The following is a 23,867-nucleotide window of genomic DNA, read 5'->3' on the forward strand; positions in this document are numbered from 1 at the left end:
ATATGCCATTATATTAATTTAGAACCATGGAAAAATCCAGTTCTGAGAGGGTTTTTTTGCCTAGTAGCTGCCTGTTTAGTTGTAGCAGGTGAGAAGACTGAAAATAATTTTAAATAGCACTTCCCTTCTCCTACTTCACATGGGAATAACTGTTGAACTGTTGGAGCAAGCAGCCCTTTTTTTCCCTGATAAATTGTAAAAGTACCCAAAGGTATCAGACATGAAACACAGGAATATTGCCCAGGCACTGTACAAGTTCTTGCAATGACAATTTGGAGAGCTGTTTAAAGATGTGCCTGAGGGAGGTGAGGGCTTGAGGGAGACAGTGATTTTGTTTTGTGATTTTTACCTCAGCCTGAATCAAGTTGCCTTCTCGTAGGGCTGAGCCTGGTACACATACATGAGATGAGCTGGCATGCCCTGAGGTGGATCTGGGATGCTGGCCTGCTTCCCAAGGACTGCCAGAGCTACTATGCTGAAATTCAAACTTTTTGGACTAATGATTTTCCTGCTTTAATGCCAGCATGTTTAAACATTCTCGATATTCTGGGTGCAAGTTGTCTGTGTAAATGTAAGTAATGTCTCTGCCCAAGTATTCTTTACTCCACAGGGTTAAAAAAATAAGTGCACCAAAATTTGAGATATTCTGGTGCCACGGTGGTGAAGTCATATAAAACATGGAACCCCATAAAGGTAAAATGTGTAAGATATATAGAGTTAAGGGGAGCTGAAATGTCTCAATGCAAATTGTGATCTGAACTCTCCCAGGAGCCAGAACATTTGGGTCAGGTGTTACTGTTCAAGGCTGTTTCCAAGCGAGTGCCTGTGCCTTTTTACAACACAAGCCTTGTTACACTTTGATTTCTTCCTCTCTCTTGGTCTGAATTATGTTACTTTTGTTGATATGAATTCACAGCCACTTGCCAATGACCATAAAAGCCATTCTATACCACATATTGACTTGAAAGATTTAGGTCCCTAGTATCAAAAGATGGCACTTTATCCACTCAGCCAGACCAGACCCTTGATTTTATATTGCTGTTTTCTCTCTGAGTTTCAGAAGTCCTTTTAATATTTCAGAACCATGTCAGCTCTTTCATAAACTTTCCAAAGGGTGAACAGTAGTAGTTGTATTCCAGCTGCTGCTGAATCTGCTGTGTTTGTTCAGCCCTGAAATGATCTTTTAAGATGTGAAAATAAAATGTTTCACTAGTACTGAGCCATAAACTGACCAGGGATTCAATATGCCCAACAAAAACTACCTATTAAGTATTAGGACCACTTTTCTTCCAGCTTTTTGCATAGAGGCCTGATTCTGATTTAACTGCATTATTTTTTTTCTTCCTGCAGGACTGGTAAATTAATATTAATAATTTTTTAAAGTTTTGAGATGATAATGGCTATTACTTTGGTCTTAACATACTATGAATCCTATGGTAAAGGTTTTTGCTTTTCTCATAGGAAACAAACAAACTTTATGTACTTCATACAGAAATACTCTTTTGAATGTTCTAAATATTTTGACTCAAGTCACAAAGCTGCTTAAGTGTAAGATTACAAGCTGATTTCCTGATTACTTTTGTAGATATTTCCTCATTTTGCATAGTTTATTTGAATGTGTGAAAATTCATATGCTTTTATGCATGCTGTAGAGACTTTCAGATTTTCTTAATGCAAGAAAATGAGGTACCAGTACAGAGAGCTCTAAAATTCAAACCCTTAATGTTTAATGCTAGTAGAACTCACAGGCTGTAATATGAACTCAGTAGGAAATACACCACTTTCAAATTTTTTTCCATTTCCTTTCCCTTTACCAAGTGACTTGTAGTGGAGAAAAAACAAAACTTCACTCTTTAAATTTAATGCCTAACCCAGGCAACTATGGATCAAAGATCAGACGGCCATAGAAAGTTTCAAATACCAATAAGATTGTCTTTTTGGGGTATGTCATCCTCTCTGTGCCCTCTAGGTTTCTGTCTGGGTGGAATTTATGTCCTGGATTTTCAGGTCTACATCAGACCCCAAAGATGGGCCACAGGAATAATTGGTTAGAGGACAGTGCTAATAATGCCAAAGTCATGGTTTTGATGCCCTTTATCAGCCCTTCACTTGAGAATTTAACTTCATGATCTTTGTGGGTCCCTTCCAAATCAGAATATTCTGTAATCAATAGGAATCAAAGCTGGTTGCAGGACAGCTGAGTAGAAGAATTTCAGTGTTGCTCTTCAATTAAAGCCCTATTGCCTAGTGAATGGTCACATCTTGTCACCTTACACAACCACTCTTAAGTACCTACTCTGCTTGCAGGCTGTATGTATAGGTAGGTTCTATCATTTAGGCTGTTAAGGCACCTTCTCTACTTTTAAAATACGTAGTGCTTTAGTCTCAAGGTTGGATACTTCAGCTCCACTGACAGTTAGTTTATCTCATAATCTGAGATGGTGTAGACACAGGAAATTAACCTGGGGCAAAGTCATAAGTGTTTCTAACCATTTCTCAAGTCTGAATAGAATGGATAGTTGAAATCTATCAACCTACATCCTATATCCTGCCTATATCCTGCTACAGGTTACTATACTGATGGAGCTGGAGGCCATAGAGGACATGTCTCTTTAATTTTAATAATAAATCCATAGTCCATCAGTCTGTTGAATGTTGTGTGAATATGTTTGGTTTAGATGTGAAGTTTCTTGTGGAAGTGTTGCAAGGTCTTACTTCTAATATCCCTATCACTGAATTGGTACTGAGTGGGTATAAATCCTATTATGGGTTCCACACCAAGCTTGTAGGTCAAAAGTGTATTTAAAAAGTGCTGAAGTGTTAACTGGTCCTATACTGCCTTCTGTCAACATTTAAGAAGCTGCTCAGGTTTTGACTTCTGTGGGAGTACTGAAAGAAAAATCTTGAATAGCTCTTTTCTTTTTAAAGGTCTCCCCTAGTTGGCAAATGGCACCATAACCCAAGAGAAAGATATGACAGACATGTTATTTCTGTGGGAATTATCAGTGTTCAGAGTTGGTAGCAATTCTAAATATTATATGTAGCAGCTAAATATATTTGCAGAAATACTTCTATGCCAGAGAGGAGTGTGGGGCTTTTGCTTCTTTTCTTTTCCCTTCAGAAACTGAGCTTTCTGGAATTAGCGGAAGTTTACTTTGAGTGATAGAAAAAATTAATATCTGCTAGTACAGAACAGAAATTCCTCTAAGTCAAGAAAGAACAACATTATTGGATGTGGCTCTATTTACTTGAATATTGGAAAGATTGTATTGCAAGTTCAAAAGCTGTTTGAATAGTGCTACTGGAACAGGAAAGACTGCAAGAGTAGGATGTGTGTGTGGCTTTGACATTACTGACAATTCATTTGATGAATCTTCAGCTGCTTCATTTCATGAAAGGAAATGAAATCTTGCAATTTCAATGAGGATCAATTTGGCAAGGTTTGGTCTGTTTCCCTGCTCTTCATCTCATCCCATGCCATTTTATTGTTTTCACTTTGCTTCAGAATTTTCTCTTTTCTTTTTTTTTTTAGCATTTAATTTCACCAATTTCTTCTCCTGTCTCTTTGCTTGACTCCGTTCCCCGATTTTGAGATTTCAGTGAGTATAATTTTGGAAAGTTTCTGTCCATTTCATTTAAAAGAAAGAACACCCCACTGCCCCAACATGCCTCCCTTCACTCCTTTCTGCTTGGCACCAGCCTCAGCCAAATGCTGGTTTTACTTCTCTGCTGAGTGTTATGGTTATCCTTAGGGTTAGGGTTAAGAAAACCACAAAGCCCAGAGCTCCAGGGACACTGCAACAACAAAAGGCATGCCAAGGGGAGCCCAGCACTGCCCCAACATTGCTGCCTCCACACCTTTCTGCTTTGCACCACCCATGTACTTGGCACCTCAGTAAATGGCTGCTTTTACTGGTCTGCTTAGGTTTAGGCTTACATTTAAGGTTAGTCTTGCGATAACCACAAAGTCTAGACATCCAGGGATTTTTCAACTACTAAAGCCATGCAAAAAGGTAGCACTTATTGTCATCTCATTACATTTGATTACAATATCTTCATTTCAGAATTTTCTTTTACTTCTTTCCATTGAATTTAATTTCATTATAAGTCCACTCCAGTCTGTTTATTTCACTTTGTTCTCTGATTTCAAGATTTCATTTCCTTTCTTGAAATGGTGTAAATACATGTTGAATGTTTCACGTGTCTGCTTTGCAGGAGTTTTAAAGGTTTTCACATTTCTCTATACCTCTATATCCAAATGCAATAGCATGGCATAGAGCTGGAAGCAGTCACATTCGTATCCTGATAATATCAGCTCAGCAGTTTCCAAGTGTAAATCAGTTAGGTTTAAACACTAAATAAATTCTGTTTCACTTTGCTGGTAATGCCAGTCTGTGTGAGATGGGCTTCTTCAACCAAGTCATACTTGGATAACTGTTTGGGATCGTGTTGCCTTTGTATTTTGAATTGTCCTCCACATCTGATCACTTCTGTGTCACATAGTTCTTGGTCTTATACCAGATTAAATGATTTTCTAATGGCCTGGACAATGATGTTGTGCCATCCTTTATTATCCTCCCTCTCCAGCTGCTTGGCTATCACTTTTTGAGCTACAATGAATGAATGACACTTTGTGTTTTCTGATCCCTGTGGGGTCTAGAACATACTGCAGTGCAGGAATACCCAATCCAATTACAGGCAATCTGACACTTCTTCAACCAAGAGGTTTTCATGGCAATTTTCTGAGGAACCTATTCAGACTATCTAATGTTAAACAAATATATCCTAATGTGCAGGGTGTGATTGGTGGTAGGTCCAATGCCATTAACAGAGGCTCCCTCTAAAGTCTGTGTTTGGGTAATATTCCCTGAAACTTGTGTCATTGCTACTTCTTCCAAAGGGCAAGGAAAATCTGCACTGGTCTGCATTCCTCTCCAGGGTGCATCTTACAGACCAAATCCATTCCACCCTGCTGGTTTTCTTTGAAGACAATGGACAGTGACTGGTAGGATATGTACAACTCTGAATACCTCATCCTATCGCAGCCACAAACCTGTGTGGCTTCTGCTCTTACCAAGAGCTGCAGTGGGAGTGCTCAGGTGGCAGCTACACCTGGAGACCTGCAAACAGGCTTTTCCAGTAGCTCTACCTGTTTCAGCAATTATGTGGCTGAGACAGAAGCTCTGATGAAAATCAGAGGGATTTTTTATCTCAATGTCTACAGATGAAGGTGGGTATAAGGGTGGGTTTTAAAGAGTTCCTGCAGATGTCTTGGATACTGTTCCAAAGCCCTTTTGAAGAGTCTTATGTGAAGTTTGTCCCTGAATTTTTAAGCATGTCTTCTGTATTTCATTTCCTACTGTTATTGTTAATAGATAATTCTGAGGGCTTTGAATATACCAGTAGAAGAAATTTCCTTGACAAAACCAGAGAATATTTCTTTTCTCTGTCCCAGTTGTTTGTCTGTTATAAAGAAATCCCTTACAAAAAGTAAACTTCACAGTGAAACTCTTAGAAATCCAGCTGAGAGATTGGAAATCATCTCCTAGTGGAGCTTACAACAGAACAGATACTAAAGGAATTTTATTTTCTAGTGATGAATAAGAGGTTAGGTATCCTAAAACACCAGCGGTACATTTTCTAACAGATGCAGCGAAAGCTGTATATTCTAACTTTTATTAGCTTTTAACACTCAGGACAGAATGTTAATTAATACTTGGTCTCACAGGGCTCTGGTTAAACCTAAAAAACTACAGGAAGCTGTTAAATTTAGGTGCATTGATAGTCTCAGTAAAAAGAAAAAATATCCCCTGAAACCAGATGAACATTATCACATGTTTTCTTAGAGATTTGTCGGCAAAGTTAGCTTTCATGCTAGCCAGCTGAGGTCTTGGATTTCTGTATGAAAAGAATAGCTCAGCTATGTCTTGAGGCTAATACTGAAAAGGTCATGAGACTCTCTTTCATGAAAGCAATGAAAGTAAGCTGAAAAGTACAGGAAAACATAACGTTCGCTATAAATGATAGAACTGATTTAGTTCTATGCATTTCTCTGTGTATAAAAAAATGACATTGAAATACATTTGTATTTAGATTTATGGAGCAACTTACTTTCTGCCTCTTCACCAGTTTATTATTTATTTCCAAACCTTATTATTTTAAAATGCTATAGCACCCAAAATATGCTAGACTATTTCTAAACACAATCACATAATGGATTTTTCCTATGATGAGCAAAGCAGCCATTTGAAGTTCATTCATTGAGACCCTTTGGCCTTTAGAGCATTTAGTGAAGGGTTTGTTTTGTTTATTTTACAGTTCAGTGAAATGGAAAACAATTTTTCTTAAGCATTACTGGAGGCCATCAAACCGAGAGAAGGAATAATTTTTCTGCTACTGCATGTTCAGCAGAATTTAAAGGTGTCTATTAGAAAAACCAAACAGGTGTAGTGATAATCCTAGATTTCCCCCCTTTTTCAAAAAAGTGTAATTATACTCATCAGACATAATGATCTGCTATTTTCCTCATCTTGGATTGCTCAAAGTGTAATAAAGTTTGCTGATGCTGGGTGCATTTGATTATTCCCCATTTCTTCTTGATTGTTTCCTACACAAAAAGAAAATAGAAAACCACACCTCTGAAAAAAGAACCCAAACCAACAAAACCCCAAAAAAGCAAAACAACAAACCAAAACTAAATTAAATTGTTTACTTACTCATGAAATGTGATTTGGATGTGCAGTTTATACATGGAAAAAAAGTAATTGAAAATACACTTTTCTCAGCCTGTTGCCACAGAACTATTTAGATTCAGCTTTTGATTACTTGGAGAGGCAATAGGAGGTCCTGTTTTCACTCCTTGTTTTGTGTTTTTCAAAAACTAATTTTCAAAAGACATTACATATATTATTAAGTGAAGGCAGAAAATAGATAAATAAAACTGAACAATAATGGGGTAAACTGAGAAATCAAGTGATTGATGATACCGACTTTTAGGTCATGCAAGTTGAAAACCTGGAGCCTAAATCCCTGTTGAAGTCAGCAGCAAAAGTCTACCTGCACCTGCATACCAAATGAAACCTACAGTTTCTTCTTAAGAAGACACTTTCCATGAAGTTGACTTTTCGACCATATAGACACAACCTGTATCTAAATTCAAGTTGCATTAAAAATAGTGGCCTTAAGAAGCAGCTTGTAGAGCTGAACTCTTGTCTCTCCCTGATACATTCAAGGAGGTAAATGGTGTTTGACGCTTAAGGAAGTTTGGGAAAGAGCTCTGGAAAATATCTAAACTTGTTGGATTTTTTTACTGTGGTGCACAGCAGTACAGTCCCATTCAATACTGGCAGGACTTGATATTCAGGTATCCCTTTCAGATCTTAAAATGTTGATGTCTGTCCCCAGCAGAATGACTCAAGCAAGACCAGTTAGGCTCTCAGTCCCCTTTTTTTTCTGCCAATAGGTAGCTTGGTGCTTATCCTGGATGCTCAGACATGCCATGATCATGACAAGCAGAACAGCCTTCATTTCTTGGCTCACACATTATTAATTGTACAAGGCACAAGAATATTTGGTCTGTAAGCAAACCAGTGGATTGAAACCCTCTTCACCCTTTTCCCAGGAGGATATCCTAACCATGCAGGTATTGAATAACCACTGGGGCTGCCTGCTGTATTCACTCCTTCCTAACACCTTGTTAGAAATGGCCCCATTCAGTCAGGCTTCCTCCTGCTTTCTCTCCTTTGCTCCTGTGACTCTCTTGAGCAGGACCAACTCCCCAAGCACATTTTGCAAACTCTACCCCTTGGATTTTAGAATAGAATCAAATAGGAAAGCATCTTCCAGTTGGAAGGTACCAAAACCAGCAATCTAATTCAACTGCCTGACCATGTCAGGGCTGACTGAAAGTTAAAGCATGTTAAGGACATTGTCCTAATGCTTCTTAAGCACTGACAGGCCTATGGCATTGACCACTTCTCCAAGAAGCCACTTCCAGTATTTGACCACCCTTTAAGTAAAGAAATGCTTCCTAACATCCAGTCTAAAACTCCCCTGGTGCAGCTTTGAACCATTCCTGCATGTCCAGTGTCAGGATATCAGGGGGAAGAGCTCAGCACCTCTGTCTCCACTTCCCCTCCTCAGGAAGCAGTAAGAGGGCAATGAGGCTGCACCTCAGCCTCCTTTTCTCCAAAATAGATAAACCCAGATTTCTTAGCTTTTCCTCACAGGTAGTGCTGTTCTCAATTCTAGCACTTGAAAGGCTCCACTGACAAAGCCAAAGTTTTTTAAAGTTATTTCCAAAACCTCCTTAGAGGTCATGACTGGAAATTTGCTGTCATTTATTTTTTTCTCATGATAAGGTTAAACTTAATGGTTGCTACAGTGCATGTTGCATTTTAGGTGACACTGGCTATTTTTTGATCAGTGATAGCCAATTTTGTTTAGTGGAAGATTTCAAGACAAAGAAGTGAAATCAGTATTCAGTTTCTCTTAACAGTTAAATGCTTTAAACATGAACTTGCAACACTAAAAAAAAGAAAAGCCCAATGGCCTGTTCATTTTTGCTACAATACACGTAGTGTTTTTCCATTTGTTTGTTTATTTTTATGTTGAAGACAGGTGCTTTTAACGATGCATAAAGTGACATTTTCAGACTGTGGAACTCATTCCCTGCAGCATTAACTGTCTGTGACTATTCAAAGGTGACTTTGTATTGGCTGAGGTTAGCTTTTTGCTACTTTCTAGCCTAATATTTCCTATTTAATGTTATCATTTTCTTTCCCGTGAATTCCTACTTTCTATTTTAAACTCCTATAATGTATTTTATCTTTTTATTTTTTCTTTTCTGAGCATGGATTGGTGTTAAATAGAGTTTTCTGGTGCTTCTAGAGCTTTTTAAGAGATCAGTTAGATACCTGGATTTCATACTGGAAGGTCATTTACAGTGAGATGAATATTCTCTTATTTAAGGCATCTATAATGGAATAGTCAAACTTCAAATTGTCACTGTAGAGTCCCTCCATAGTTAATGGAGAAATAAGTACCTCCAAAGGGCAGTCCATGTGACCTGTCACAGGTATCTGTCTATGCATGAAAACAATTGTCTCCTGGAGGTGCCTATTTCACTTTACTGACAATGTAGAATTATGCCACTAACTCTGGTACCATTGCCAAGGCAGATGAATTTCACTTGGTAAATCTAGGCTACATTTTTTTTTTTTTTTACCATGCATCTGAGAAATTTGACTTTACACCCATTTGCTACCTGTTCACAATTTTTTTGTCTTTATGATATCCTTTGGCAAGTGAATGCTAAAATTAAGTACTCAGCTGGGTTTCCTGCTCCCTTTGGATAGTGAAAGCCATTATTTTTAAGCACTTATTTGAAGAAATGAAAAGTGAAAGATGACTGATACCATAAGTTATATCTTAAGTTAGAAGACATTATCAAAGCTGTGATTTTTAGTGATTTTCAAGAGCTTTATTTCATGGGCTTTAGTTCAATTTCCAATTAACAATTTTTTTCCTACCTTCTCCACTTTCTTATTACTCTACATAAAAAGATGTGTTAAAATGAAGGAAAAGTTTGCTGCCTAGTAGGTCCAACCAGGCACCTCATCCTGCCCCTGGGAACCTTGAGCTGGAAAGCTCAAGAATCTGAAACCAGAAAATTTGCAAAGTTTAATATATTTACCTGAAACAGTCATGATCGGCAGGGCAAAAGCAGAGTGAGGCAAAGAGGAAAAACTACAGCAGGACACTGGGGTAGAGCACACTGTTTATATTTCTCTGAAGAAAAGAATAACGGAGTTCAGAGATCTTTGATTTCCTTCCACAGGCTTTGCTGACATAGTGTTTTCCCTTGCCCTGCCTTGCCTTCCCTGTCCTTCCCTACCCTTCCCTGCCCTTGCCCTGTCCTTCCCTTGCCCTGTCCTGCCCTGCCCTTGAAGAGATTACTATCTTTAGACCTGGTAACCCTGCATGCAGCACTTGTTATAGGGTTTCCTTCACCTTCTCTCTCCCTGTAGCAAAAAGCCCTTTAAAAGGCCAGGGGTATCAATAGCAAAGAGATATAAAGAAAGAAAGTGAAGCTAAGAGGATAATTAAAATAGCAAATACTAGTAACAAGATAACGAAGAATCCTTCTGACACTTTCAGCAGGGATCGATGCTACAGTCATGATAATCATATTACATTGCGCCTTTCATCCCGGAGTGTGTCAAAATGCTCTGCATATTCAGCACACTGGTACAAGGAATTGTTAGGCTACGACTCACACAAAACCACCCATGGGTTTGCATCTGGCAGCTGCACTGCAGGAAACATCAGCACTCAAAAGGTGAAGCGTGGGTAGGTAGAAAATCTGCCTGCTAAAAATTAAGAGCACACAGGGCATTAAGCCTGTTTATAACTGCTGGAAAGATCAGATCTCACTGTGTTCAGAGGTAAAGTGCCTGTTTTCCAAGGGTGTTGGTGCCAGCAGCCAGGTCCAGTGCTTGTAAAGAAGAAATGTATGGCCAAGAGGGAATTTAATGTTATTTATGTCACGTTTGCCAAAGAGCATTGACTGCAAAGGTAAAAGTCCAGAATGTTAGCTGGAAATGGGAATTTCTAACCTACCCAAATGGAGGGTTAAATACAGGAGCATGAACTCTGAAAAAGACTGGATTCCAGATTTCTTTCCTATATGAAAAATTAGGTATTTTTTTTCCTCCAGAAGAGTTGCCAAAAGAGACATGAACATGTATTTTCATCAGTTAGTTCAATTCAGTGCAGGATGTTTTTTTAAATTGTATTAGTCTCAGCAGTTTCCCAGTCTTTGCTTCTTTTTCCTGTCATTTTTTCATGCATTTATCATATTGATGTCTTTTTGGCACTGTCTCAGCCAGAAGATTATCCCTTGCCATTACAAAGCCTTCTTGCTTATTATCCAGCTGCTGTTGAGCTGCATGTTTTATCTTTCCAAGAAATTTAGTTAATGCCTTGGTCTATCTAACTATCCTCATCCTCAAGATTATGAGAACAAGTCAGATGAAGGCTCAAACTACAGATATATTACTCCAGCTCAGCAGGTTATGGGTAGCCAGCTGAGCTGTGGTAGCTCTCATAGATCTCAAAGTTAGACCTTGGCAAAGTGCAAGGGAATGTAACAGCTTAGTCCTTTTTCAACATGGTGTAGATGGAGTCAAATTGACATATATTTTTCCAGTTTAAAAGTGTCTAAAATTGTCGTTACTCATTTGCCAACTTGTGTTTCAACTGAAGAAACTTTACCAGAATTTCACCATCTTGGGTGATGTGCTTCTTGGTTTGTCTCTACTAGCAAAAAAATGTATAATGATTACATAATGTTTCAAAAACTTTGGTAAACAGGCATTTTATCATTACAGAGTTTTGTGAAACCAACTTCTAAAATGCTATGTGAATCTGTGTGTGCCAAAGGAGCTGTTTGAAGGCTTGAAATAATTCTTGTCTAAAAACTGCATATTGGTTATGGCCAGGATGAATCTAAAAATGGCAACACCCCCTATAGTGGGACAGATTTGAACAAAACAGATGTTGAAATGCTGTGTTTATAAAGTGCTTTCTTATAATATATTCTTTCAGAGTTGGAGGTAGCTGTGGCACCTGACACTGTTTTCCTGAGAGTGTAGGTCTCCTCTTAGGCTGCTGTCAGCTGGGAAAAGAAGGGAGCTGGATGAAGGACAAATCCTTACACAGGTTCTGTGTTCATCAGGGAATTCCAAAGCCTTTTGCTGACCTGTTAAAGTCTGAAGTGGGCTTCAGTTCAAGCTCTGAATGGTCTGTGCTGACATCTTTAGCTCATGGCATTTGCTGCTGCCTTTGTGCTGTGTGTGATGTCTCTGATAGGATATAATTTGCTACAGCTGGCTTAGGTGCAAAACTGCCATGGGCAAAGCTTTCTGTCTTTCCTTGGCTGTGCCCTTTCATTGTGTCTTGTCAAAATCAGGCAAACAAATGTGAAAAGAGTGGGTGCTCCTGCATGTATCATGCTCTGCAAATTGAGGGTATAGAAGCAGTCCCTTGCCCAGAGCTCTGCTTGTGCCCCCACACAGATCTCAGCTCACAACAGAGGGGCTCATTTGTTCTGTTTCTGCCTCTTCAAGATCAGAAGAGGTTTAAACCCCTACCTACTCCAAAAGCTTGTTATTTTCTACCTGAATCCTAAGAAGGGGTAGGGTATGGGGAATACAAAAATATATTCTAAACATAATGAGATGCAAGACAGGTAGGATTTAGATATAGTTTGATTAAATCAGAGTCCTTTTCTAATACAAGTCAATGTTACACTAAGAGTCCTATTATTTAAGAGAATTTTCAATGCCAGTTTAAGAAAATGTGCCCTGTATTCTTTGAAATAATGTATTAACTGAAAATGCTAATCTTCAAATATATTCAGTAGGGTGGATCCTTAGCTGAAATGTATCCATGTCATTCCAATCTCTGGTGTAATTACACCAATGAATGTCATCTAAGAAATGGACAGATAAGAGAAGCACAGGACATCACTAATAGGCACATAATGTCGCTCATGCTCTGATCATCACTGAATGAATTCAGCTGACAATCTGAACTGGAAGGATAAAACTTTCAGGCTTTAAAAAAAAAAGAAAAAAGGCTACATGAAGGTAAACTTTTTCGTTACATTGCATTATAGGAGCACACTAATGGGAAACTAGAGGGAAAAATTTGCTATTATATCTCCTGCAAGTGACTTTGATAATGAGAGGTAGTTGTTTGACTATGTTAATTAATGCTAAACTTCCAAGAAGGTGAACTTACATTTTTCAGTAATCAGTGACCTATACTGAGCTGTGTATATAAAAACCACCAAAAACCCCGCCCTAAATTACAAAAAGGATATGAGAGGATAAGCTGGACCAAACACTAGGGGTTTTTTTATGCCAAAGTGTGGCATACCATAATGGGTTGGATAATGGGAGTTGTTCAATGATAGTGCTGCAGGATTGACCTATGGGATTTTGAAGCTTAGGCATGGTAGATAAATCATTGGCAGTCATTATCCAGCAGTAATGAATGGTGCTGATCTCTTGTGTATTATGATGATCTCTGTGCTTCCCTGAGGAGCTGGCAAGCAAGCAAAAATCTCCCTTTCTCCCATTTACTGCCATGGGCTTGAAAAAGAAATATGCAAGTCTGTTAGCATTCATCCAGTCAGTGGCTGCAACCAACACCAGGGCATTCATGTCAACTGCAATAACAGAAAGCCCCTAAGGGCTCCTCAGTGCCTTCCATTTTTATGTGGTACAGTCTAGGACTCAGACTCTTCCATTTGGCCTAGAAAATTCACAGCAGAGTCTGGAAGGCAGGTGAATAGACATGTGCTGGCTGGGACATCCACAGGCATGCCGAGCTGCTCCTGGCGTGTTCCCATTTGGCTTTTGGTTCTGTTCTCTCATGGGGACAGTGCCCAGAGCCTGCATACCCAGGGCACAGCTCTCTCAGCCTCATGCACTGGCCAGGGCCTCCTTCTGCCCCCCATGCTCAGTGGATCTCCCATAGCTGGGGAGGAGTGCAGAGACACATCATGGCCCTTTCTCCATTTTGTGACCAGACAAATTCCATTTTTCTTGCATGCAGCCCTTCCACTCCTCTGTTTTTCTTTACATTACTCAGTAAGGTGAGATCTCAGGTGACATGCATTTATGCCATACTCTGTCACAGGTTTCTAGCTCAACCATCAAAATGCAGTATTCCTTCCTCAAGCTCATTCAAGGTCTGTATTTGATCACAGGATAGCAAGAGAATAAATATGGAGGTCTGGAGTTTGGAGTTGAAACTAAAACTATGAAAAGTTTGGAGGTGCTCTTAAAGAAATGCAGGTCATGATAAACCAGTATCAAAGCATACTATCTGTTCGTATGAAGTATAGTCTTCAACTTCCTTATCTCAGTCTGTGAAGAATGTGTACCTTAAAAGAAACAAAGTATGTGAATAAAAAATGCAGAACTTTTTTTTTTTTTTAAGTTTATATTCATCAGCAAGACACAACAAGGTGAAGGACAAGGAGTAGGTAGATGGAAAAAAAGAAAATATGAAAAAGCAAATTACTTTTCAGCTGGTTGAATGTATTTCTGACTTTGGAAGCAAGATCATCTTCTATCACTGCTAACACCATTAAGATTAATTCAAAATATTCTGGCACTTGTCTTCATTGTTTTGAAATCTTTAGATGACTCTGTGAGAGGCTGCATCAATCAGAAAGACTATTATTTCCTTTTCTGTAGATACCTAATATTTTAGTAATATTACTTTGTCATATTGTAATCTATATGAGGTGGTTTTGTTTTGTTTGTTTGTTTGTTTGTTTTTCCTTTGAAACACATTCTGGCCTGGTTTGCAAAGTTGTAGGGCTTCAGAGACAAGGGAAATTTTTGACAGTTGTCTAAGTGAAATAGATAAATTCTCACTTCTGCTTTTTGGAGGTATTTTTTATAATACTGTGTTGTTGTTGTTGTTGCTGTGATGATGGATTCAGCAATCTTTACTCAGGACTCAATTGTAATAGAAAATTAAAGTGAATTTGCCAGATTAAATTATAAGTAAATGGCATAGTTAACAATAAATTTCAATTAAAAAAAAATTAATATTGTGTAATAGGGTAAACAATGATGCTATGTTATTTAAAAATATGTCATATTTGAATCTCTCTAAATTATATTGTTCTAGTCTTGACTGACAGGAAAACTTGGAAACATATTGATGGAAAAAAAAAAAAAGGCACAGATGTGGTAATTTTGACCTGTGCCAGTAAGACCTTAATCTGTTTGTAAATCTAGGAAGATACTGATTGAGGAAAATAAAATCTTATTCGGATATCCCTTAGGATGATAGAACCTTTCAAGCATTAAAACACTTGAATATAAACTATTCAAGTACCAGTGCTCAACAATGGAAAGCACTACACAGTTTTTCATACACAAAGGGCAAAAAGTATTCCATACTAATTTTTTTCACATGAAGAAAAATAATAAATTATGCATATGAAATCCAAAGGGCAGATATTCACTTACTGCATTTCCTTTACTGAGATTGAATTATCTGATACTTCTGAACATCCTGACCCTCAAATGTTAAAATAGATGCCAATCTCCCTGCTTTATGAGCAATAACTTGTGTTGACAAAAACACATTGGTTTTAATTTGTAGATGTATTTGCATTCTTCATCTTCCAGTTTTTCCATCCAGCTACTTCTCTGTGATATGTGGTATAAAAAGACTGAAGATTTTTAAATTGCTCCTATCTTTTGCAAGCAATGCAGCTATTTCCTGCCCATGTGGATAACATATTTTGGTAGAAAATTAGATTGAATTCTGATATTGGGTAGTTTTCCAAATTTTAACCCTATATTTGAACAAACAAGCAAACAAAAATTTTAAAAGTACTAACAGAAAAGTCAGAATCTTTCTAGGCTGGGATTGTCTTCTATTCCAAGCTGTAGTTTTGAATTAATTGAAACTCAGGTGTGACTAGACACATTTTTGTGTATTTTTGGGTTTTCTACACATTCCTGTGTTAATTTAAATTCTGTAATTTTTGGCTGTAACTGGTTCTTCCAGAGAGTCAAAACACTGCAACAGAAATTCTGGAGACATTTGGGGAAACTATTCCACATCTGAGAAACTATTCCATGAAGCTATTCACTGTAAAACTATTGAAATCTGCCTGTCTCTCCCACCCATGACCTACTAGATCACTGGATGCTGAAAATAAATAAGTTAGCAGTTAATACAGACAACTTTGCAATTTTCCCCTCCTAAGGGAACTGATCTATATTCATGATAAGGAAGAAGTCTGGAGGAAATCCATGGTAATATTAATTATTTTAAAATGTGCTTAGAGAGATATCACTAGTTTAATATTGTATACCATCTGGATCCAGACACTGGTTTAATATTGTATACCATCTGGATCCAGATTCACTGCTTGAGCGAATGTTTATGGTTATGAACTGCACCTTCCCTATACAATTTACACACTTTATTATTTCAATTTCATGATTAATAAAATAATGACTGTAAAATAGTCAGTTTCCAACGAAAAAGTACAGGCCATAACTGAATTTGTATGAAGTCAATGCAAATTCTCAATGAACTCAGGATCACATTCCCTGGTCAGACCTTAAACTGGGTAAAGATGCCTTCAATCACCCATGACTCACACCACTGAAGAAAGAGAGTTGTTTTTCCTCTTCTGCTGCGTGGCTCTGAATGCCACTGACAGCCAGCCCTGCAGAGAGATGGAAACAGAGTGCAATCAGACTTCCAAATCTTCTCTTAATGCAGCGTCTTTCTTTGGAGCTTTTCCCTGTAGGGTACCTCTCAGATGGGGATAAGTAATGCTGTTAGTACATAATCCAATCACTGAATGCAGATTGCTTCTAGACAATCCTGAGCAGAAGATTTGTACTTTTTTGGTTTTTTTTTACTTTATAAAGCAAGTAGCTTTTCTGCAGGAAAATGAAAAAAGTATGCTGCTTAGGAGTTATTAACAATGTAAATAAGTCTTGTTATGTATTTTCGCATATGATAGAATTGGAATCTTAGTTTATCATAAAATATCAGAAACCAAAGTTAAAAAAATTAAACATTTTCATGTTCAGAACAGGATGACAGCTTGCATTGTGCAGTCAGTCAGGGATGTATGCTTCTCTGTCTTATTCCCAGGCTGATCCCATCTCTGGGAGTGCCAAGGTAGAGGGTCTCATTCTACATCTTTCTCTGCTATTGAAGTGCTCTCTCCCTTCTGTGTGTAGCACTGTGCTTAAGCAGTTAATGGTAGTGTGGTCTGCAGACCCTGTGACTGGACTAAGACTTTCTAGATGTGATTGTATTTCCAGCTCCACACCTAACCTGTTATTTGAATTCATTTCATTCTCCCTGCTTCCATCTCCTTCCCATAATGTCTGTGTTTCCTCTGTTTTGACTGTAGACTTTTTGGGCATGGGATTTTACCTCCCTTTTTAGTATGCAAAGCTTAGCACTCTGGGTGACTGAACATATCTAGCATGGACACATGTACCAAGCAAAAAATCATGGAATGATTTCTTCACTCACCCAATTTAAACATCTAAATTTGACCTACTAGAATAATTATTGAAATTCTCTAGAGACAGTAGAGACAAATGGTCTCAGGATTGACCTGGTCTAATGGAAGCTGTCCTGCCCATGGCAGCAGCTTAGAGCTAGAAGATTTTAAGGTCCCTTCCAACACAAATCATTCTGTGGTTCTATAAGATTGATGCCCTCCAGGTACCCAAGTTAGGATGATGGCATCTAGATCTCCATACTATCAGAAAAATCTGCCTCTCCTGTTAAAACTGTATACTTATAAACTGTAGCCCTCCCATAAATAGGAATAAAAAATTCATTTAAAAATATGTATGGTGTTCCAGAAGAACGGGGTCATTCAGATATTGTGAGAAATTAATGGTTTCCTCAAAATGTGTCAAGTTTCTTTTGGAATGGGACATTAGTACTTCCCAGGTCAAAGCTGGTTTGTTTATAAATGGGTTTTAATATTTGCCAATGTTTTTAACAAAATGAAATTTCCAAGTGTACTGTAATTCTAAAACAGATGTCCAAAGTGAAAAACAGGTGAAAGCTGTATGGAAATGACATTATTTAGAGCCCTTGAATAATTTTTTAATGATTCAAAATATTTTATATGATCGTCATCTTACTTATTTTCATGAGCATTTGTCACATTGACACAAATTCTTTGTCAATCTGACCAGAATACAGATTTAGATTTATTACCTAGACCATCTTTTGCCTTTTAAAGTAATTGGCGGATTGTCAACAAATTTTAAAAATCATGGTGAAAGCTGTGAAAGCCTTATTTCCGCAAAGGTGAAAATGAAAAAAAACCCAAAACAGTAGGACAATGTAGTAAAAAAAACCCAAAACATTACCAGTCTTCTTTATGCTGTTCTTAATTACTCTAAATTTATTGGTTGCTTAAAAAAATACTGGGATCCTGTTACCTGTGGTAGTTGCTACAAAACCTGAGGTGGGAAAGCTTATTGGTTTTGAAAAGTAATTAGAACAAGAAGTGAGGGCCCAAAAGGAAAACAGGCAGAGAGAGATGAAAAAAATCGTTTAGGGCCACAGAAGAAGAGATAGCAACAAACCCAACAATTTCTGACCTGGGATAATTCTGTGAGTATTAGGCCAGGTGTTTTTCTCTGCCTGTTAGATTATCAGTTGCTTTTAGTGCTGGCAGGAAGAGGTTCAGTTTCCTAGGAATGTATTCTGCCATCTCTTCCACTAGTGCCACTCAAACACCTTTCCTATTAAGAAAACTGATTAACAGATCACTGAGCAATGGAAGAGAACCTGACCTACCTCCCTTGCAGATTACAATGTAATATAGTTAAGAAAATCAATTTTTGGCTGATTTCATTAGGCTGGGATAAGTCAGATGCAAAACCAGAAAACAAAGTATGCTGGCTGTATTCCAAGCTAGCAATTTCCACCATCTCATACAGGACAAAGCTACTTACACATTTCATATGGAGCCGCTGCTTAATGGAGGTGAGGAGGTCAGCAGAGGCCAGATGTTTCTTGCCTTTTTCTTTACACAGAAACACAGCAAGGATTTCATTTTGTGCTGTTTGCATTGTCTGAAGGGGGCAGGGGGTGGCAAAACATATAGATTTCTTAGTAGGTTTGTTAAAGTTTTTGATTCCCTTGATTTATCTGTTACAGATATCATGAAAAGTAAAAGTACTGGCAATTAGAGGTAATGAGCATTTCATTGCTCATGACAGTTTATTTCAGTTAGCATTATTCAGTTAGCATTGTTGCTGGTTTTTTCCTTACGTGGGGAAAATGCTCTGGAAAGCTTTTGTGATAACACATGAAGCCAAGCTTGAGCTCTCCAGAGCTGGCTGAGAACAGCAGAGACAAGCTGACCTTTACAAGAAGGGAATATATTATTCTTAAAGGAGCCTTCATCTCTCTGTTAGCTCTGCTGCATATATTTATGTGTTTCTTTAGAGTTTTGCAACCAAAAATCTCTCTATATGTGGGCCTTTCACAGACCAAAGGCCATGATCATTTGTACAGTCTTTCCCATAAACAGACACAGCATATGCAATCTTCCTTCCTTCCTTCCTTCCTTCCTTCCTTCCTTCCTTCCTTCCTTCCTTCCTTCCTTCCTTCCTTCCTTCCTTCCTTCCTTCCTTCCTTCCTTCCTTCCTTCCTTCCTTCCTTCCTTCCTTCCTTCCTTCCTTCCTTCCTTCCTTCCTTCCTTCCTTCCTTCCTTCCTTCCTTCCTTCCTTCCTTCCTTCCTTCCTTCCTTCCTTCCTTCCTTCCTTCCTTCCTTCCTTCCTTCCTTCCTTCCTTCCTTCCTTCCTTCCTTCCTTCCTTCCTTCCTTCCTTCCTTCCTTCCTTCCTTCCTTCCTTCCTTCCTTCCTTCCTTCCTTCCTTCCTTCCTTCCTTCCTTCCTTCCTTCCTTCCTTCCTTCCTTCCTTCCTTCCTTCCTTCCTTCCTTCCTTCCTTCCTTCCTTCCTTCCTTCCTTCCTTCCTTCCTTCCTTCCTTCCTTCCTTCCTTCCTTCCTTCCTTCCTTCCTTCCTTCCTTCCTTCCTTCCTTCCTTCCTTCCTTCCTTCCTTCCTTCCTTCCTTCCTTCCTTCCTTCCTTCCTTCCTTCCTCCCTTCCTCCCTTCCTCCCTTCCTCCCTTCCTCCCTTCCTCCCTTCCTCCCTTCCTCCCTTCCAAATCCTAGTGACTGAAGTCACCAGAAGCTTTGTGGGACTTGTTATATCCATTCATATAGTGAATTGTATCATGGAATGCTAAAGCTATTGTTTTTATCTTGACTATAATTTTTATTGACATGACATGAGACCTACTTATGTGTACAATAGGCAAGAAGTCTAGCAAAGTGTACAGCAAAGCTCTCCTTGACTAAATAAATGCTTTCCCTGAGGTAAGGTAACCAACTATTCTAGTGAACTGTGTCCCCCAGAGTACCTGAGGCTGTTTTACCATGTTTCTTTTAATTTCTATAATAGGAACCTTTTCTAGCTGACACAAAATTCTTCATCCCTAGTTAATCATTAACATTTTTGTCAACTTCCATCAGGAGAGCATTTATTCTGACTTCTGAAGTAGGAAAATCCTCATTACCCACTTATTTATATGACTGATATTTTTGTTACCAATTCACTGTTGACTGCAATAATTTCATTAGCACTTCTTCAAATTGTTATATTCACAGAAATAAATAAGACAGACTGGTTTTATAAAGTTATTACAGCAATTTATCCAAAATAGAACACATGTTTATGTAAAGGCATTTGTCCATAATATTCCTATAACTTCAATACTTACTGCAGTCCCGAAAACCCTTTGTTAAACAGGTAATATATTCATTTATGGAAAGCTAAAGATGATGTCTACAATGACAATTGTATATGTAGTTTCCACACATGAGAAGAAAGGAGAGGGCTGAAAAAGGTGATAGAGTGTTGTAGGTTGGGTTGGTTTAGTTAGGGATTTTATTAATGTTAGTTAGGTTGGTTCTCCATACCCCTATTTTCTCTCACAATGGTTTGCTCCAAGTTGTTTACCACAGGAGCTCTTGTCACTCAGACATGTCAATCTTCTCACCTTACGTAGTTTTCTCCTTATAAGGTTCTGTCAGTCAGGGGTTGTGACTCTTTGTTGGGGTGTCAGTCTTGTAGCCACTCCCTGATTCTTCATGAAAGTTCCGCATCAATCACCCCACCTTTGCTATGCTATTTGTCCCAAAACACTGTACCCACCTCTGTTATGTTCCCATAGGTTGTTATAATCCATGTCACTCCCCTGTCATCTGTCACCCTGCCATAGGGTGAGGCAGGTTTCCACCCCTGTCTGCCCACCCCCTATTTAATCTAATGCATTCTTTTGTCCCGTTGCCATTTTGCCTTGCATTGCGCTGTCCACGCATGGGGGAATAAACGTTCTCAGGCTCGCAAGCAAAGTGTCCTTCTCTCGTCCCTTCGCTTCCTCTCAGCGTGAAGCTACCAAAGCTGCATTACCCACACTGGAGCACTCAGCACTGTCGGGGAGGCAGTGGAGCCTCCCCTGGAGCGCCCATTCATGTGGCGGCTACGGTCTCACAAAGGCAGCGCTTGTCGGGGCTTTTTGGCTGCTTGAGGTAGTAGCAAGTAACCGCCACAATAGAGCCTTTAAGATCAAGAATGTTAGTGATTAAGTGAATGTAATGCTCAACTAAACTGTGGTTATCTTTGCCATAGGATTTTTTAGAAGTTAAATACTTGTATTTAATGTATAAACAGGTTTGGAACAGGCTTCAGAGCTCTAAGGTGAATCTACCTAAATATCTACCTAAATATTTTTTTCTTGTTAAAGAGCATACCCAAAACAGAAGGGAGTTTGTAATCTCTAAAATCAAGTTTGAGCAATAACTAGAATATCTAGCTTCTGTAAAACTTTCAGTGACTGAAAAGTTGACTATGAGAGAGAAGTGAATGAAAGTTCATAGACAACATCTTCACCTATTTGTTGCAGCCTTGCAGAGCACTACTTTTCTTCAAAACTAATTTATTACCAGTTTGAATTTCTGGTTGCCCCAAAATCTTCAATGACTTTCAGGGATTTTTTTTTTTTTCTAATATATCTGGTTTTGCTTCTCTCAGCAGCTTTTCAGGCACTCTTCCAGTCTACAGACTCCCATCTCCTTCCTGAATCTCATCCTGTCCTTGCTTGCCACATCTTGAACTCTTTGACTTCACAAAGGCTCCATTGGTCTTCAAGGGCACAAGGTATAGCCAGACAGCCTCATTAGAAAATGAAAAAAACAAAAAGAATATAGTATTTGAAAAAGTGGCATGAAACATATGAGTGATATCACTGAGTTTATAAAGGCATTCAACTTTCCCCTCTTTTCTCTTGTGTTTTTATGGGTATGCACTGCATTTACACCTGGTGGGGTAAGACTGTGGAAATTAATCCACTAATTTCAATTTGTGACAACACTCCAAATGATAATAGGAAGTGCTGATTTTTTCAGTTATTTAATTATTTGGAAAGAATAGCTAACCTTTTTTACTTTTAGCATAGTTCATAGGATAAACAGCAAAGTGACCATCTTTGTCAATTTTGGTTTACTTCATCAGGATATCTCTGGATCCCTATCCCAAGGCTGGCTGTTTCGTTTTCTCTATTTACATCCCAGTATAATGGCAAAAATTGGGTCACATATATTTCACACATGCTTCTAAAATGGCAAGTAGTTTAGAAGGTTAAGGTGAAGTATCCAGTTAGACAGGGTGGTTAGTAAACTGGGGAAGACTTTTTTTTTGTTTTTTAGATTTAACTGTCTCCCAAGAAGGCCTGAAGTTGTTTGATTGAATCCAATAACTACAAAGCAAACTTCACGGATCAGCTCATAGATTCCTACAGAGTTTGCATGGCCCAATTTCTTACATCAGTCCCTGTTCCCAGCAGATCAAAGTTTCTGCTGTGAAGTATCACAGAAATATCTATGAAAGGAATAATCTCCTAAAACCTTGTCCATGTGCCACTCTGTTAGGTACTCCTAACAGAGGTCAAAGACAGGGGTCTTTGCTCCATGTGATTCCTCCCTTATGCACCTTTTTCTTCCTAACCATGTAAAATGTGAAACTGTGTCTGAGTGGACAGATGTGCACATGTGTGAATGCAAACAAATTAAACCACACTCTTGCCTGATTGTGTACACAGTAGAAATGTCACGCTAAGAAGAATTTAAAGAATCCCAGAGGAATAATTTATATTGCAGAAGTCAATGATGATAAATCCAGATAAATCATATTTTAAGACTAGACTTAATTCAAAGGGCAGAGGGACTACCAAAATGATGAAAGAAAATTATGAATAAATTTTTAGTTATTTAGCTTTTTCTTATGACTAGCTTGTATGGGTCAGAGAATATCAGGAACTGACATCTAAAAATACCTGTGTCTGTAATGAGACTAATCAGAACTACAGTTAATTTAAATGTACAGTTGTGTTTTTTTTTTTTTTTTCTGGTATTCATAACCCATTTTTCTTCATATCCTGTAGCATTTTACTATGGAGAATAAATCTATCCTTGAGCTTTGAGATGGTACAGCTCTGAATAGTGCAGCTGAGCCCCAGTTTCATCATTTGCGATAATGGTAAAAACAGAATTTCCCTTTGCCAAGACACTTCCTCATTTAAAAAATGTTTTCAAACCAAATGGATGAAAAATGTTGATATTTCCTGGAGAACAGATTATCACAACAACATATATTAGAAAACATTGACTAACTATGGTGATAATTACTCAATGCTTTTGCATTTGCCTGGATAATTTCAGAACTCATACAAATCACCTGTTCATCTACATTATCAAGCACAGAGCTGTAATAGGTAATTAATAGACGTATAATCTGAAAGTCAAACCACAATGAAATAGACTTACGTTCCTAAACTTGATATTTTCAGGTGCAGACCCTGGACCCTACAGGCAGAAATTTTGTTTTAGAACAAGATGTAGTAGCTGATTAAAGAAACATTCTCAACCATATCTCATGTTGAATACTTCAGAAAAAATGTGTTCTACTGAATCCAATTTCCCTTTAAAAATACCATCAAAATGAGCTATTTCATCAAAGACATTTCAGTTTTAATCAAAGATCCTTTGGAAAAGGGCTTAAATGCTGAAAAGTTAGGAAGAGAAAATCACTATGGTATTGTGCAATTCACAGGCCAGGTACTAGTGCAGGATGTAGAAAATCCTCTTTAGCAGGTAAAGCATCAATGAAAAATTAGACCTGGCACATTTGACATCACTAATCCCGGAAGAA

The 23,867-nt window shown here is 38.2% G+C and overlaps 1 long non-coding RNA gene across 1 annotated transcript; it reads left to right on the plus strand.

The window, feature by feature from the left end:
* Positions 1 to 21,234: 21,234 nt before the first annotated feature.
* Positions 21,235 to 23,574, plus strand: LOC128786501 (uncharacterized). The gene is made up of 4 exons (XR_008430309.1): positions 21,235 to 21,359; positions 21,693 to 21,818; positions 23,101 to 23,195; positions 23,506 to 23,574. It is a non-coding gene; the product is annotated as an uncharacterized LOC128786501 (long non-coding RNA).
* The last annotated feature ends 293 nt before the right edge of the window (positions 23,575 to 23,867 follow it).

This window comes from Vidua chalybeata, chromosome 3 (assembly GCF_026979565.1).
Source record: "Vidua chalybeata isolate OUT-0048 chromosome 3, bVidCha1 merged haplotype, whole genome shotgun sequence".
NCBI lineage: Eukaryota > Metazoa > Chordata > Aves > Passeriformes > Viduidae > Vidua > Vidua chalybeata.